The following is a 16,093-nucleotide window of genomic DNA, read 5'->3' as shown; positions in this document are numbered from 1 at the left end:
TATTTTGACTATTACAGTTATTGTAATTTATAGCATAGATCCTCCATTACAGCCTTTTCTGTCCTTGCTGTTAAAATTTTCAAACACCTGTTTGAAAGAGTTCTCCATGAGCCTCATTAACAATTGAACTTCATGAGCTCCACCTGCCGTGTGCCCCAAGATTATCCATGGATATAAGAGAGTCTTTGTAAAGCACTATCATTGAGGATGAGATGGATAGTTCAGTGAAGACCAACTTAGCATACACTTCACTGCAGCTCTGCAATGTGCTCACTTTGAAATCAAATAAAACTATTGTGTGCCAATGCTTTGGGAAATAGACATGTATTTTTTCAAATAAAAATGTATATTTGGGATCCCTGGGTGGCGCAGCGGTTTAGCGCCTGCCTTTGGCCCAGGGCGCGATCCTGGAGACCTGGGATCGAATCCCACGTTGGGCTCCCAGGTGCATGGAGCCTGCTTCTCCCTCTGCCTATGTTTCTGCCTCTCTCTCTCTCTCTCTCTCTCTCTCTGTGACTATCATATATAAATAGAAATTTTTAAAAATGTATATTTATTATAAAACAAAACTCTAATGTAAAGAATGAAAGACTATTATGAGTCTTTTTAAAATTTATGCATTTGTTGTTCAAAAGATGAAAACTTAGAGAAATGTAAAGAGTCACCTTTGCCTTTACTCCACATGCCCTGACCCTCCCCACCTGCCCAATGCACAATAAAAGATGACCACTGTTGATAGCAGCTGTGGATCCTTTAAGCTTTTCTGTGCATGGAAATGTATAGATTTCTGAATTAAAAATGGAATATTACATCCACTTTTTAAAAATGCATTTCTCCCCCCCTCAATACTACATGGTTCAGCCAAACAGCAGGCATATTACCCCCAGACTGCATGAAGTCACCTAACAGTTTTGAAAGTGGTGTAGTGTTCTATTAAAGACTGTTGCACAATATTTAACCAGTTCTCCACTGATGGACAATCAGACAGCAAACAATCATTTACCAGCAACGCTGTGATAGTTATTCTTGTACAAAAATAGGTGCATTTTTGAATAAATATGCCCGTGGGATAAATTCTTAGAAGTGGATTTTTTGTGTGTGTGTGTGACCTGGCATTATAATGTTTTGATAATGAGCCGTAATAGACAAAGTGCTAACCATGGTTTCGGGAGCCCCAACAAGTTCCTGCTCTCTTGCACAGCTCACTGCACCTCTGAAACTCAGATTCCTCACCCCTGAAATGAGGATGCTAATCCTCCATTGACCCATTTCATTGGGGGGGTGCAGAGATCAATTGAAATAAAAAATACAGGGGCGCTTTGAAGGAAATGAAGTGCTAAACAGATGGGGGAATGGGTGGTAGTGTTATTACTATTATCCCTTGGGGTGTAAGCATGGGAGGGGCAATGAAATTCCTTACATGAATTTAATTAACTTTAATTTTTAAATTCTGCCAAAATATTCTGGGAGTACAATGGGGGGTAGTTACAGGTGCCAGGGCCATGGACTCAAAACAAACATGAGACTTTGCTGGCAGAGACTCCAGAGTCTGCAAGTATCCAGAGGGCTCTTGCCCTAGACTTACCCTGGGGCCTCAGAGGCCAGATTGAGACCAGAAGTTCGGGGTCAAGGGAGGCTAGTTCCGACATGCTCTGTGGAAGAGTCTAATATCAATTAGAGCCATCCAACTCGCAAGAGTTTACCCTAAGAGAGAAACTCCCATCATTGGAAGCATTCAAAGACAGGCAGATGAACCCCTGTTGGGGTCACACAGGGAGATATCCTGCAGGAAAACTGCCACCAGGACTACTTGATTGGGCCTCTTTTCTGAGAGACCATCTCAGGAAAAGCAGGCCGAAGACTCTGACTGGCACCTGTGCATGGGCCAGTCCCCAACCTGGCCATCATTTGAAGTCTCTTTGTTATTTAGCCACCACTCTGTGGGCTCTATTCCTCAAAGATTTTGCCTACCACCAAATAAACCACTATTACTATGAAACAATGAAGGTCCAGTCATTATTTATCAAATCAGAGCCTCCTCTTCCTATAAAATAACCAGGGGGGGCAGCCCAGGTGGCTCAGCAGTTTAGCACTGCCTTTGGCCCAAGGTGTGATCCTGGGGACCCAGGACCGAGTCCCACGTGGGACTCCCTGCATGGAGCCTGCTTCTCCTTCTGCCTGTGTCTCTGCCTCTCTCTCTCTCTCTCTCTCTCTCTCTCTCTGTTTTTCATGAATAAATAAAAAAATTTTTTAAATTAAAATAACCAGGGTTGCTGCTCTCAACTTATATGATTACAGCCCCAAATGACACTTAATTCAGAGAAGTTGATTGAGTTATTAAAGGCCACACAGCCAGGAAAGTTGCCGAGCCAGGACTGGAAGCTGGACCATCTGAACCTGCATCCTTCCCCCTGAAGCAGAGCGCTGGACGCCTCTCCGGGATGCTAGTTCTAAAGTGCGCTCACTTGTAGTTAGAAGACAGAGTTTAAATCCCAACCTCGCTGCTTTCTAGTTGTACAAGCTTCTGGAAAATGAGACCAAGGACACTGTGCACTGAGAGTGGCTCTGAAGAGCGGATGAGACCAGAAATCCTCTACCATTACATAAAGGGGAGGCTCTTTTTCAGTGATTGAATATGAAAGGAAAGGGATAAGATGTGAGGGGTAGAAATCTGCACAAGCATTCAGCATTAGCATGACTGCCTTTTCCTGGAGCCAGAAATTGCTAAATGTGGGGTTAGCCTCTGCAGGCAGGAGACAAGGTTCCCCACCATGGAGCCAGATCTGTCCAGGAGGAAGAGATAAGGACCTTGATACTTCCTGCTGCCTCTTTGAGGAGCCTCAGGAGCAAAGTTGGCTGTGTAAGGAGAGCCAAGTGATCTAAGGCCAAGGACGCTGTGCTTCCTTAATTTGGAAATTCATATTTTAATGTCTCTGAACTGTTAGGATAGATGAGGGCATCTGGTGTACAGTTTTTCTTTTATGGTTACAGTCTCTGGAATGATCTGTCTATCAGTGCCTGGATGGTGCTTGAAGCCCTGCCCCACACAGGGCCCAGGGAGTCCTCCAATCAAGAAAACTCCGCCCCCCCTTCTCTTTACAGGAAACTGAGGCCCAGAGAAGGTGAATGACAAGTCCAGAGTCAGGGAGCTAGAGTAAGCCTGAGTAGGGCCTCAGAGCCGCTGTGTGCTCTCTCAAATTCTGGAGGCTGGGACGCTGAGGCGCCCCACCTGCTGTGAGCAGAAGAAGGGCTGCGGGACCCTGTCCCTTCCAGGGGTCCTGAGGGGAGTCAGCCCTTAGGCAGTTAGAGAGAGCCTCTTCATTATCTTCTCAGAGCCCTGACAAACCACAGCAGTACCATCTGTCAGCTGTCTTAACCTTGCTACGTGCCAGGCATGGCACTGAGCTCATGGCACGCCACCCTTGCAGGTAGAGGCACAGCTGTCCCATTTTACAGATAAGGAGTGTAAGGCTCAGACCAGGCCTGTAGCTTGGCTAAGTCACACAGCTAGGAAGTGGTGGGGTCAAGGTTTGAATCCAGTGTTCATCAGAAAATGTCATCAGACAAAAGAGGACAACGATGTGCATCATCCTTGAGGTTGGTCTGAGGGTAAAATAGCCAAGGCGTAAGGCAGCAATGCCTGGGTATCAGTGCCAGAGTTTCTGACTCAGAAAGTTTCTGACATTCTGGGGTGGGCCTGAGAATTTCTAACAAGGTTGCAGATAATGCTGAGGCTGCCCCTGGTTGGACTCCGTGGTGGAGCCACTGCTATGTTATGTTTCTCTCACCACTACTAACTCACACCTCATCTGGGCTCAGGGAGTGAGATGAGGAAGGACTCTATGGTCTGAAAAACTGGGTTTTGATTTTCCTGTTGTTGTTTTTTTTTTTTTAATCTCCCTGTGACCTTCTTTAAATTGCCTAATTTCTCAGAGCCTCAGGGAATTCTCTGGAAAATGCAGATGCTAAAACCTACTTCCTAGATTGCTGAGATTATAACCATAAACCCACCTGGGATGTAGTAGGAGCTCAATAAGTTACCCTGTGTCTGGCACACAGTGGTTTCTCTTTGATTTCTGCTTTTCCACCAGGCCTCTGGACTCCTGGGCCAGGATATTTGAAACTCTGAGGGTTGGCTCTGTTCTTTAAAAACTATTCCTAGGGATGCCTGGGTGGCTCAGTGGTTGAGTGTCTGTCTTCGGCTCCGGGTATGATCCTGGAGTCCAGGGACTGAGTCCCGCATCAGGCTCCCTGCATAGAGCCTGCTTCTCCCTCTGCCTGTGTCTCTGCCTCTATCTCTGTGTTTCTTATGAATAAATAAATACAATCTTTTAAAAAAATTATTCCTAAAGGCAGCATCAGACTGCTTAAGAGGCCTGCAGTTGAGGATTGCCCCAATCTCAGAGCCCACATTAAACAACACAGCAAGGGAGAGCAGGGAGGCAGCAAGAGAAAAAGCTGTAAGATCTGGAAACCGCCTGTAGATTAACCCCTTAGTGACCTAGGGCAGTGGACTCTAATCCCTGACAGCTGTAGGCTCTGGGCTTTGTCACATGGGAAGAAGTGGGAGGAAGCAGCTGACTCTTGGGTCCTTACCTGCCAAAGCTGGGCTGGGCTGCCTGGTGCACAGGTGCTGGGGCTGTGGGGTTTTGATCTTGCACAGAGCCTGGCAGCTTGCAGGTGGGACTGCCAGCATCTGCTCAGCGGACTGGGTGCATGCCTGGCCCCATCTGCTCAGCTCACCTCTGCCTATGTTCCCTCCCTCCTAGAGGGCTGCTGAAGGGTCCCTAAGGGGCAGTCCAGCTCCCTCCCACCCAAGCTCTGAGAGAGATGCATGGGTGTGCTGTCAGTGTGCCCACATCCTTGGGCAGTTCACATTCTTTAACTCATCTCAGTTTCAATCTTATCAGGGCCACCCTATTGGCCTGTACAAGAAGCTCTCCTCAGAATAATTCAGTCTTCAGTCAGAGAAGCAAACTCTGGGATGTGTTATAGGATTGGAGTGCGTATTATGGAGCTGGTTAGCACTCTTTGAAAGGCTTGCCTTCTCTGATGCTGGAGCTTGGAATCCACAAGACAGACAGGACAAGATGGGAAGATGGATGCAAAGTGGGGATCATAAAGGGCAGGCAGTGTGCCACACACACCAGCTAGAATCCATATCAGGCCCTGTATAGTCTGCTCTGGATGCCACAATAAAATAGCACAGATGGGGTGACTTAAACAACAGACTTTGTTTTCCCACAGCTCTGAAGGCTGGAAGTCCAAGATCAGGTTTGGTTTCTCCTGAGACCTCTCTCCTTGGTTTGTGGATGGCTGCCTTTGTGCCATGTGCTCATGTGGCCCTTCTGGGCACATGTATCCTTGCTGTCTCCTCCTCTTCTTACAAGGACACCCCAACCTGTGACCTGATTTTACCTAATTACCTCTTTGAAGGCCCCATCTCCAAATATAGTCACGTTGGAAGTTAGAGTTTTAACATGAATGGGGTGGATGGGCCATGGTCTACAAAAACCTCTACTCTAAATAAGGTGGCATTCATGGATACTTGTGGTTAGGAATTCAACAGATCTTTTGGGGGGCACTATTCAACCCATAACAGACAGAGGGTAAGACTAGCTAGGAGAGGATGCAGATGAGCAGTCCAGGCCAGCCGAGACACAGGGAGACCTGACAGGAAGCCATGGAAGACACCCAGGTAAGAAGCAGATGCATAAGGAGTGCTTGGGTGACTCAGTGGGTGAAGTGTCCAACTCTTGATTTTTGGCCCAGGTCATGATCTCAGTGTAGTGAGATCGAACCCCCCACAGGGCTCCGTGTTCAGAGGAGTCTGCTTGAGATTCTCTCCCTCTCTCTTTGCTCTCCCTGCTGCTCCCACACTCTTTCTCTCAAATAAATAAAGAAAGAATGAAGCCAATACTTAAAGCCCTGAGGACAGGGAATGGGTGGCAGGTAAAGTAGGTGTGATTCTGTTGATTTACAAGTGAGGAAACTGAGTCACAGTGCAGCTGTATTACCTTCTCTTAGGCCCCACTGTGCACAGATATGAGCCTGGGTCTGATTCTCTGCTCACTCATATTCCATGGTCGCATGTCCAAAGCTGGCCAAGGGCCCCTGTCCTCGTAGATGATTAGTGACCCCTTGATTGAGGTCTTACCACTTGAAAAGAGGTAGAAGCACAGCTAAAAGTCCTGTTCTCGTGCCTCCAGGTCCAGTGCCCTGTAATCCTGGGAGGTCTCTCTTCTGACCCCAAGGGGAATTAGGAGGAGCTCTCTCCCTTTCTCCCACCTTTACTTCTATTTTAATGCAGGCCCGTTCTGTAAGTCTTACTTGGGCCAGCCCTATGTCCTTAGATTCTGTGCAACAAGAGGACAGCTGAGGGATGGGACAGGACCTGTCTGCCCCATACGCCTCTCTTCATGGCCTGCTCTGGTCCTTCCTATCACAGCCAGCACACTGGGCTTTTGGGAACTCCTGGCCTGAGTGATCTGAATTACCACCTTATGTGATCACAGATAGGAATCTGATTTGAGATTCTGACTGAACTCAACTGCTGACTGCTTGAACAGAAGGGGGTTCATTCTTGCCAGAGCATGACCACAGCAGCCATACTACAGCAGTGGCCTGTCCCCTGGCTCCCCTAAGCCTGAGGGTGCAACTGAGAAACAGTGGTGCAACCTGCAGCTTGGAAGACAGAAGACTCAGCTTCTTTGTACCAAACTTTTCTGGGCCTTTCAGAACCTCAGTATCTTTACCTGAAAAATGTGGGTCCTGTTGCCCAATTCCCGTGGTCGGAGAAGTGCAAGGTACAGACCCTGCACTAGCAGAAGCTTACTCAGGAAATGCTAAATCCCTCCCTTTACCTCTTTGAACCACTCAAGCCTGGGCTTCAGTTCAGACCTGTGTTTTAATCGGAGCTCTGAGTGCAATTAAGCTGTGTGTAACTGGGGGCAAATGACCAGAGCCTCACTTTCCTCTTACAGGAAGCAACTGTAGAAAGGTGGTGAGAAACAAAAAGTCTAGAGCCTGAGGGCCTGGGTTCAGATCCTGATTCCTCTGCTTATGAGCTGTGTGACTGGGCAAGTTCCATAGACTTTCTGTGCCTTGGCTTCCCCTTCTGTAATGTGGGGATCCTAAGAGGATTCAATTTAGTACATGATTTGGGGCAAATTCTGAGTTTTTTTCTTTTTCATGCATTGTTTTTCCCTTTGTGCTTCCATTTATATTTATATTGACTAGCTTTTGAATTCCTGATTGATTCTGCAGCTGCAGTTTACTAATTTGGCAAGTGTTTTAGATAAAAAAAAAAAAAAAGAGACAGTCAAGCTAAAAACAGTGCCTTTATGAAAGGATGACAATGAAGGGCTTAGGAGACAAACTTGAACATGTGTTCAAGTCCCTCTTTGCCTGCAACAAGGGATGTCAGCACCTTGGGCATTTCACTGGCCACTCCAAAAATTACAAGGAGGCGGCTGTGAAAACATGTTGATTTGCAAAATGACTGATGCGGCGGGAAATGGTAAAAATGGAAACATCATTCTCATTCCCCACATCTAGAAAATAGTACTAATAATATCTTTTTTTTTTCTGCTATGTTAATAGGATTTTTGAGAAGGACAAATCATAGCTAACAGTTACTACATATGCGCCAGGCACCATGTGTTCTAAGGCACTAAGTGTTCTTATCTTTAAAAGGGGTATGAGGGCAGCCCGGATGGCTCAGCAGTTTAGCGCCACCTTCTGCCCAGGGCCTGATCCTGGAGATCCAGGATCGAGTCCCACGTCAGGCTTCCTGCATGAAATGGAGCCTGCTTCTCCCTCTGCCTGTGTCTCTGCTTCTCTTTCTCTCTCTCTCTGTGTCTCATGAATAAATAAATAAAATCTTTAAAAAAAAAAAGATCACGTTATGAGTGATCTCGTGTGTGAAAGTGCTTTGCAGTATGAGGCAGCATTAAGGATTGTGAGAGCTGGAAGGGGCTGGAGGGATGAGTAGACCCAAGTTCTCACTCCATCTACACGAGAGAATTCAGAAAGGTGACAAGGCACAATAGATAATTAGAACAGCAGAGCTGGAACCATTCATTTATTTGTTCTACAAATGTTTATTAAGCGCCTGCTGTGTGCTGGAGCCACATTTGGTGCTAGTATTAATGTTCTCAGATTCTCTTTCTGGTCCTCTATGTTGCTGGTGTGATCTTGTGAATTTGACAGGTGATGCTATGAAAAACTTATCTTCGGGTCTCCTTTAATCCCCTCTTGAACACACTTGGCACTAGTCATGGACAGCCAGGGTGACTCCTGAGCTCTACTCTTTTTGAAAATAATTCCTTCATCCCACCCAGAGACCATATGCTTCAGTGCCAATATTCTCAACCTATTGGTTGGGGCAGAGTTTTCTCCAGTTTTCTTATAACCATATAAATAATCATTTAAAAGTTAAAGAATTGGGATGCCTGGGTGGCTCAGTGGTTGAGCGCCTGCCTTCAGCTTGGGGCATGATCCCGGAGACCTAGGATCGAGTCCCACCAGAGGGCTCCCTGCATGGAGCCTGCTTCTCCCTTTGCCTATGTCTCTGCCTCTCTCTGTGTGTGTCTCTCATGAATCAATAAATAAAATCTTAAAAAAAAAAAAAGTAAAAGAATCATTAAAAAATCAGCAGTTACCAAAATGTTTGTCTTTTTATATACTCTTTACTTAGAGACTTCTGTTATGCCAAGGGTGCCAAGCTTAGAAAGAATAGTATTCACTGAAACCTAGGATCATGGATTTCATCTCACTAGAATGTTCTATAAATGTCAATTAGACCTTATTGGTTGCTGATTTTCTGTCTACCAGATCTATCAACTGTTGAGAAAGGAGTGCTGAAGTCCCAACTGTAATTATGAGTTTCTCTATTTCTCCTTTCAGTTCTATTAGTTTTTGCTTTATATCTTTTGAAGCACCATTATTTAGTGCATACATATTTAGGATTGCTATGACTTTTTGGTGAATTGATCCTTTAATCATTGTTTTGTTCTTCTTTCTCTGTGTTAATTTTATTTGCTCCAAAGTCCACTTTATCTGGTATTAATATTGACTTTCCTACTTTCTTGTGATTAATATTTGCATTAATTTGCATTGTATTTTTGCTATCTTTTTACATTTAACCTACCTATATCATCATATTTGAAGTGAGTTTCTTGTAGTTAGCATATAGTTGGAGCATATTATTGTAGTAATTGGCCCAATCTGTCTTTTAACTGGTATATTTAGATCATTTACATCAAGTGTAATTGTTGATATAAAACGGTTTAAGTATGCCATTTTTTGTTTTTTGTTTACTCCTTCTCTTTCTATTCTTCTGTTTCTCTTTTCCTTCCTTTTTATGGATTACTTGAATATTTTTAATAATTTAATTTTGATATACCAATAGTGTTTTGGGATGTATATTTATGTATAGTTTTTTTATAGTTGCTCTACATATTATATATACATATGTAACATGCCAGTTTACTACTGTAGAAATTTTATAGGTCCCTTTATCTCATTTATAATTTTATCTTATTATATAATTATTTTAAATATTTCCAATTTATAATTATCTTAAATATTTACTGTACATACTCTGAAAAATATATCATATAATGTTATAATTTTGCTTCAACCACCAAACATAATTTAGAAAACTCAAGAGGAGAAGAAAAGTCTATTGTGTTGTAATTACTCACATTGTACTTTTTCCATGTTCTTCCTTCTTTTTTGAAAGTCTACAAGTCTTCTATTATTTCCTTTCCATTTAGAGAATTTTCTTTAGCCATTCTCATAGGGCAGGTCTGCTGATAATAAATTGTCTTAATTTTCCTTTATCTGAGAATGTCTTCATTTCCCTTTCACCCCTGAAGAATATTTTTCTTACTTTTCTTGGACATAGAATTCTGGGTTGGTAATTCTTTCAGAACCTGAAAAATGTGTGGGGTCATGAGTTTGAGCCCCATGCTGAGTGTAGAGATTACTAAAAAAAATAAAAAATATGTTACTTCTTTCTGGACTTCATGATTTGGATGAGAAATATGCTATTATTCAATCTTTCCCCTTATAGATAAGGTATCATTTCTCTTTTGTTACTTTCAAGATTTTTCTTTGTTTAGTTTAATAAGTTTGATTATGATGTATGTTGGCATGGGTTTCCCTGGGTTTATTCTGAGGTTTAAGCAGTTTCTTTAATCTGTTTATGTCTTTTGTGAAATTTGGGACAATTTCAGCCATTATTTCATAGAATATTTTTCAGCCCCACACTTTTTCCCTTCTCTTTGCAGGACTCCAATGACATAAATATTAGATCTTTTATTATTGTTCCACAAATCCCTGAGATTCTGTTCTTTTTTTTTTTTTTTTTTTTTTGGTCTATTTTCCTTGTGTTGTTTAGATTGGATAATTTTTTTTAAAGATTTATTTATTTATCTATTTATTTATTCAGAGAGAGCGAAAGAGAGGCAGAGACACAGGCAGAGAGAGAAGCAGGCTCCATGCAGGAAGCCCGACCTGGGACTTGATCCTGGGTCTCCAGGATCACACCCCCGGCTGCAGGCGGCGCTAAACCACTGTGCCACCGGGGCAGCCCTAGATTGGATAATTTTTAGAAGATTTTATGTATTTATTTGAGAGACAGAAAGAAAGAGAGAGACAATGTGAGCAAGGAGGGGAGAGGCAGAAGCAGACTCCCATCAACCAGAGACCCTAACACAGGGCTGGATTCCACGACCTTGGGATCATGACCTAAGCCAAAGCAGATGCTTAACTGACTGAGCCACCCAGGTGCCCCTAGATTGGATAATTTATTTTGATTTATTTTCAAGTTTACTGATTCTTTCCTCTGTCTCTGCCATTATGCTGTTGAGTCCATTGAGTGAGTTTTTCTTTCAGTTCTTATCATTTCAGTGCTAAAATTTCCATTTCGTTCTTCTTTCTATCTTCTATTTCTTTCCTGAAGCTTTCTATTTTTTCATTTCCTTCAAATGTGCTTATGATTGCTTATTAGAACACTTTCATGAGAACACTTTAAAATCCTTGTCAGATTATTCCAAGTTCTATGTCATCTCTGTATCAGTGCTTTCTCATTGTCTTTTTTTTTTTTCATTCATATTGAATTATCCCTGATTTTTTGGTATAAGGAGTGTTTTTCTAACATAAGCTAGATATGCTAGGTATACTTTTATGAGACTCTGGATATTATTTAAATATACTATTCTAGCAGGTCTCATTGACCCTACTCCAACAGAGGAAAGAAAGGTGCAACCTCATTACTTCCAGGTAACACAGAAGTTCAGGCTTCCCACTAGGTTTTTGCTGACACTGCAAATGGTGGGATGAGGAGGTGGGGTGGGTAGAAAAGGGAATATAACCACTGGGCATGGATTAAATCCTAGGTTCCCACTTGACCGCAGTTGTTGACAGGTGCCTTGTTTTTCCCCTGATGTTTGACTAGAGTAAAGTGAGTATTTTCGTTTTTTAAAAAAATATTTTATTTATTTGAAAGAGAGGGAGAGAAAGAGAGAGAGCTCATATGTGAGGGAGAGAGATCACAAGCAGGGGGAGGGGCAGAGGGAGAGGAAGAAGTAGGCTCCCCGCTGAGCAGGGAGCCCAATGTGGGACTATAGTGAGTATTTTCTTTCTTTCTTTTTTTTTTTTCTAAGATTTTATTTACTTATTCATGAGAGACACACACAGAGATGAGAGAGGCAGAGACACGGGCAGAGGGAGAAGCAGGCTCCATGCAGGGAGCCCAGGTCTCCAGGATCACACCTCAGGGCAGAAGGCAAGGCTAAACCGCTGGGCCACCGGGACTGCCCTAGAGTGAGTATTTTCAAAAAAGTTTCTGTTCTGCTAGGCCACCTCTCTTCTAATCATTTGGCTAGAGATTTTCTTGGAGATTAGTTTTTGGTTTTGTTTTTGTTTTATACCTTTTGGTATTTCCAGATTGAGGGGAGTCATCATACATATAAGAAAAGAGAATAAGGAAATCTATGAACTCATCACCATGTCATTCCTCAAATCCTGAGGTTCCTACCCAGTTTTCCTTTTCACCTCTCAGAATCTTCTTATATTTGTCCTATTTTTTCTGGTGTTTGGTTGTACTTCAAGTACTTGAAGTTTGGTTGAGGGAGAAAGATGAAGAAATGTGTCCATTCCATTTTGTCTGGAATCAAGAATCTCTATTTGATAATATTAAATAATTATTATTAGTTTTTTCCAAGTTTTATTGAAATATAATTGGTATATTTCATTTTTCTGAAGTATAATAAAACTGTGCTCTTTCAGATAGTTCTTTTTGAGATACATGCTGCAATATTTCTACTTGAAATAATACAATAGCTTGACTTTATTGCAAAATAATTCAGTGTGAGTGGAGACTGGCAGGGATAAAGATGAAGCAAGAATGTTCAGAGGTTGGTAATTGTTAAAGCTAAGTGATCCATTTAAAGTGGGGACTCAGTATTCTATATTAGCTTGATTCAGAAAAAAATTTGATGTGAGCTATATACATATTTAAATTTTTCTAGTCACATTTTAAAAAGAATGAAAGGTACTGTTAATTATAATAATACAGTTTATTTACCTCACCAAACCTAAAATAATATAAAAATTACTAATGAGATATTTTACATTTTTTTATACTAAGCTTTGAAATTGGTGGGCATTTTATACTTATAGCAATTTCAATTCAGACTAGTTGCATTTCGAGTGTTTAATAGCCACATGTGGCTAGTGGCTACTGAATTCGACAGCACAGTCTTGTATTCTCTTGTTTTGTTACTTGTTTGGAACGTTTCATAATAAAAAGCTTTAAAAAAATCTAGAGCTGAATTCAAACCCCACGCTCTTAAATCATATTTTCTTTCACCCGTGCATGCTTGCTCTGTCATTTGGGACTCTCTGAGATACTGCTTAGCAGAATGATGCACAAGCTATGGGGAAAGGCATACCCCCTCACCATCCTCACCATCCTCTCCGTTCTCTGCTGCTTCCCTTTGCATAATCTGGCATCTACCTTTCTCTCCTGTGGTTTTGAAGGTCAGCAGAAGTTCAGGCTGGCTCTCCCTTACCACCTAATATGCACTTAGCATATAATTCACATTTCGTGTACATTGACTAAGTAAATGAATCTTAAGAAGGAGAAAAAAGCTCCTACATATGGTGACGTGGGTGACAGCAGAAGAAAATCAAACACTTGGAATGTGTTAGGTGTTTTCCCACATAAAATCTTATTGAACCTTTGTGAGATAAATGTGCCTAAAGTATTATCATCACCTCTCTGCAGATGAGGAATTAACTCAGAGCGTCTAAGTCACCAGTCATTAAGTGTGAAAGCCAGGTCAGGCCAGGCTAGATCCTCCTAACCAAAACTCCAGCACACCACCTCCCTGGAATTTGCCCGACAGCTGGAAGGGAGTGCAGGGGCTGACCATTTGTCCACCATAATCAGCCGTCTCTTGCTCTCCTTGCTTCTGCCCCATTTGGCTTTTCTCAGTGTGTGGTGGACAGAATAATGGGCCCCAGAGATGTCAATGTGCTAATTCCCAGAGTCCACGTCTGTATTAGGTTAGATGGCAAAGCAGAGTTAAGACTGCACACAAAATTAAGGTTGCTAATCTGCTGACGTTAAAATAGGGAGATTATCCTGGATTGCCCAAGTGGGCCCAATAGAATCATAAGGGTCATTCAAAGTGGAAGACACAGTTGGAAGGGAGAACCAGAGGAGTGGCAGCATAAGGACTCAGCCTGATATTGCTGACAGAGCCAAGGAGTGTGGGTGGCCTCCACAAGCAGGAAAACGCAAGGAAATGGGTTTTCCTCCAGAGCCTCCAAAAGGAACACAGCCCCACCTCAACGTCCAGAATGAGCTGCCATTCCCATTTGCTGCTCTCCTTCTCTTGAACCATGATAGGCCAACTGGCATTTGGTCAGGAGCCATGGAGGTCTTGGTATCTCTGATTCAGGCTCTTTCCTGGACTGAGATGTCATCAGTCTCCTTCAGGTAAGTTATGTCCTTTGTGGAGAGTTGCCTGGTTCCCCAACTTTCTGGGGACTGCCTGGCATTTTGGTCCTATTTTCCCTGTGTTTTCGTGTGAATGGGTCCTATCCTGGCTTGCGATTAGCAGGCGTTCAGGTGGTACAACATACCTGTATCCACTTGGCACCACATAGAGCTAAGCTGGCTGTCTCCTCCTAGGACAGAACCATTTTTTTCCCCTGCGAAGCTTTGTCGGGTAGGAAAAGTATTTGGCACCCAGTGCCGGAAAGCCTGGGCCCATGTCTGAGATGAACGTGGGCCAGCCACCAATCCATTCTGCTTCCTCATAGGTCAAGTGGTGATAATAATACCCATCTCACGGGGTTCAAAGTTCAATTTAACTCACAAACATTTAGACTTAATAAATAGTTACTGATTGTTATTGAGTGATTTATGCTCCTGATATGTGTTGTTTAATCCTCAAAACAAGTCCATTTTATCGTTAAGGACCCTACCATATTGAAATAACAATATTATAAGCTCAGTGTACATACATACTCTGTTTTTGTTCTTCTAATGCTCTTCACTTCAATAAAAAAAAATGTAAGAATTGATCTCTGTACAATTAATTGACAGTGATAATTACTGGTCAAATTTAGCTGCAGAAATAAAAAAAAAAAGAAGGAAGAAATCTGACAACAACTAAAATAGTGCACAGTGAAATTTGAAAACTGAAGAATCACATTGAAAGGGAAAATACTTTGGGACACCTGGGTGGCTCAGTGGTTGAGCATCTGCCTTCAGCTCAGGGCATGATCCTGGGGTCCTGGGATTGAGTCCTGCATCAGGCTCTCCACTGGGAGCCTGCTTCTCCCTCTGCCTCTCTCTGTCTCTTTCATGAATAAATAAGTAAAATCTTTAAAAACGGGGTGGGGGAATACCTCTATCTCTACTACAATAGTCTAGTCCTAGAATACTTCCTTCCAGTCACCAGATGTGGGGGGGGGGGGGGGGGGCAGTTCCCAGCAACTCTGCAACTCCAGCTCGATATCCTACAATTTGATTCTGTTACTAATTGGAGTTAGTGCAGATCCCATAGGGGAAGGGCTCAATCCCGCAACACTGTCCTCCTCAACTTCAAATACCAATTGCAAGTGGTGTGTTCCCAGGTTATCTACAACTTGTCCAAGTTAGCTATAAATTGGAGGTTTGGGTTTGATCAAACCTTCCCTGGGTTTGATCATTTGCTAGAATGGTTCACAGTAAACTCAGCAAAAACAGTTTCCTTACTAGATTACCAGGTGATTACAAAGGATATTGAAGTATAGGAATGAATAGCCAGATGAAAAGATACATAGGGTGAGGTCCAGAAGGGTCTGGAGCACAAGAGCTTCTGTCACTGGAGTCACTGGGCAAGTGGATGGGTTCCTGTTCACCAACCCAGAACTTTCCAAACCCCATCTTTTTTTGTTTTTTATAGAGGCTTCATTACATAGACACCGTTGATGAAATGGTTGGCCAATGGTAATGAGTTCAGATTCCAGCTCCTTTTCCTTCCTTAAAGATGGAGAGGAATGAGGGCCTTTAAGTTCTAACCCTCTAATCATGTGGTTGATTCCCTGGCAACCACCCCCAATCCTGTGGTTATCTAGGGGCTTTCTAAAAATCACCTCATTAACCAACTCAGGTGTTGTTGAAAGACATTTGTTATAAATCCTGAGAGATATGCATTTACCTTTATCTCACTGGAGCTATTTCAGGAACTGAGGACAAAACCCAAATATTATAACAAAAGATGTTCTTACCACTCTAATAACTTAGGAAATTACAAGGTTTTAGGAACCATGGACAAAGACTAAAATATATATTTCTTATTATATTCACAACATCAGATCTTTTGAGTAACATCAGAAATGCAAAAATTGGTCCAAGAAAAATTGGTCTGTGCAAAAAATATTCAACATATAATTAAACTATCAACAGCTAAAGTTGTATATGGTAAAATTGGTTATGGATTAAAAATGGACAGAATTAAATTTTCTCAGTAAAATTAAAAATTTTAGGCCTTACCAGGAAAATTAGATTTGGTAGAAATGAAATTGC

Source organism: Canis lupus, chromosome 17 (genome assembly GCF_003254725.2).
Source record: "Canis lupus dingo isolate Sandy chromosome 17, ASM325472v2, whole genome shotgun sequence".
Lineage (NCBI taxonomy): Eukaryota > Metazoa > Chordata > Mammalia > Carnivora > Canidae > Canis > Canis lupus.
This window is presented reverse-complemented; position numbering follows the sequence as displayed.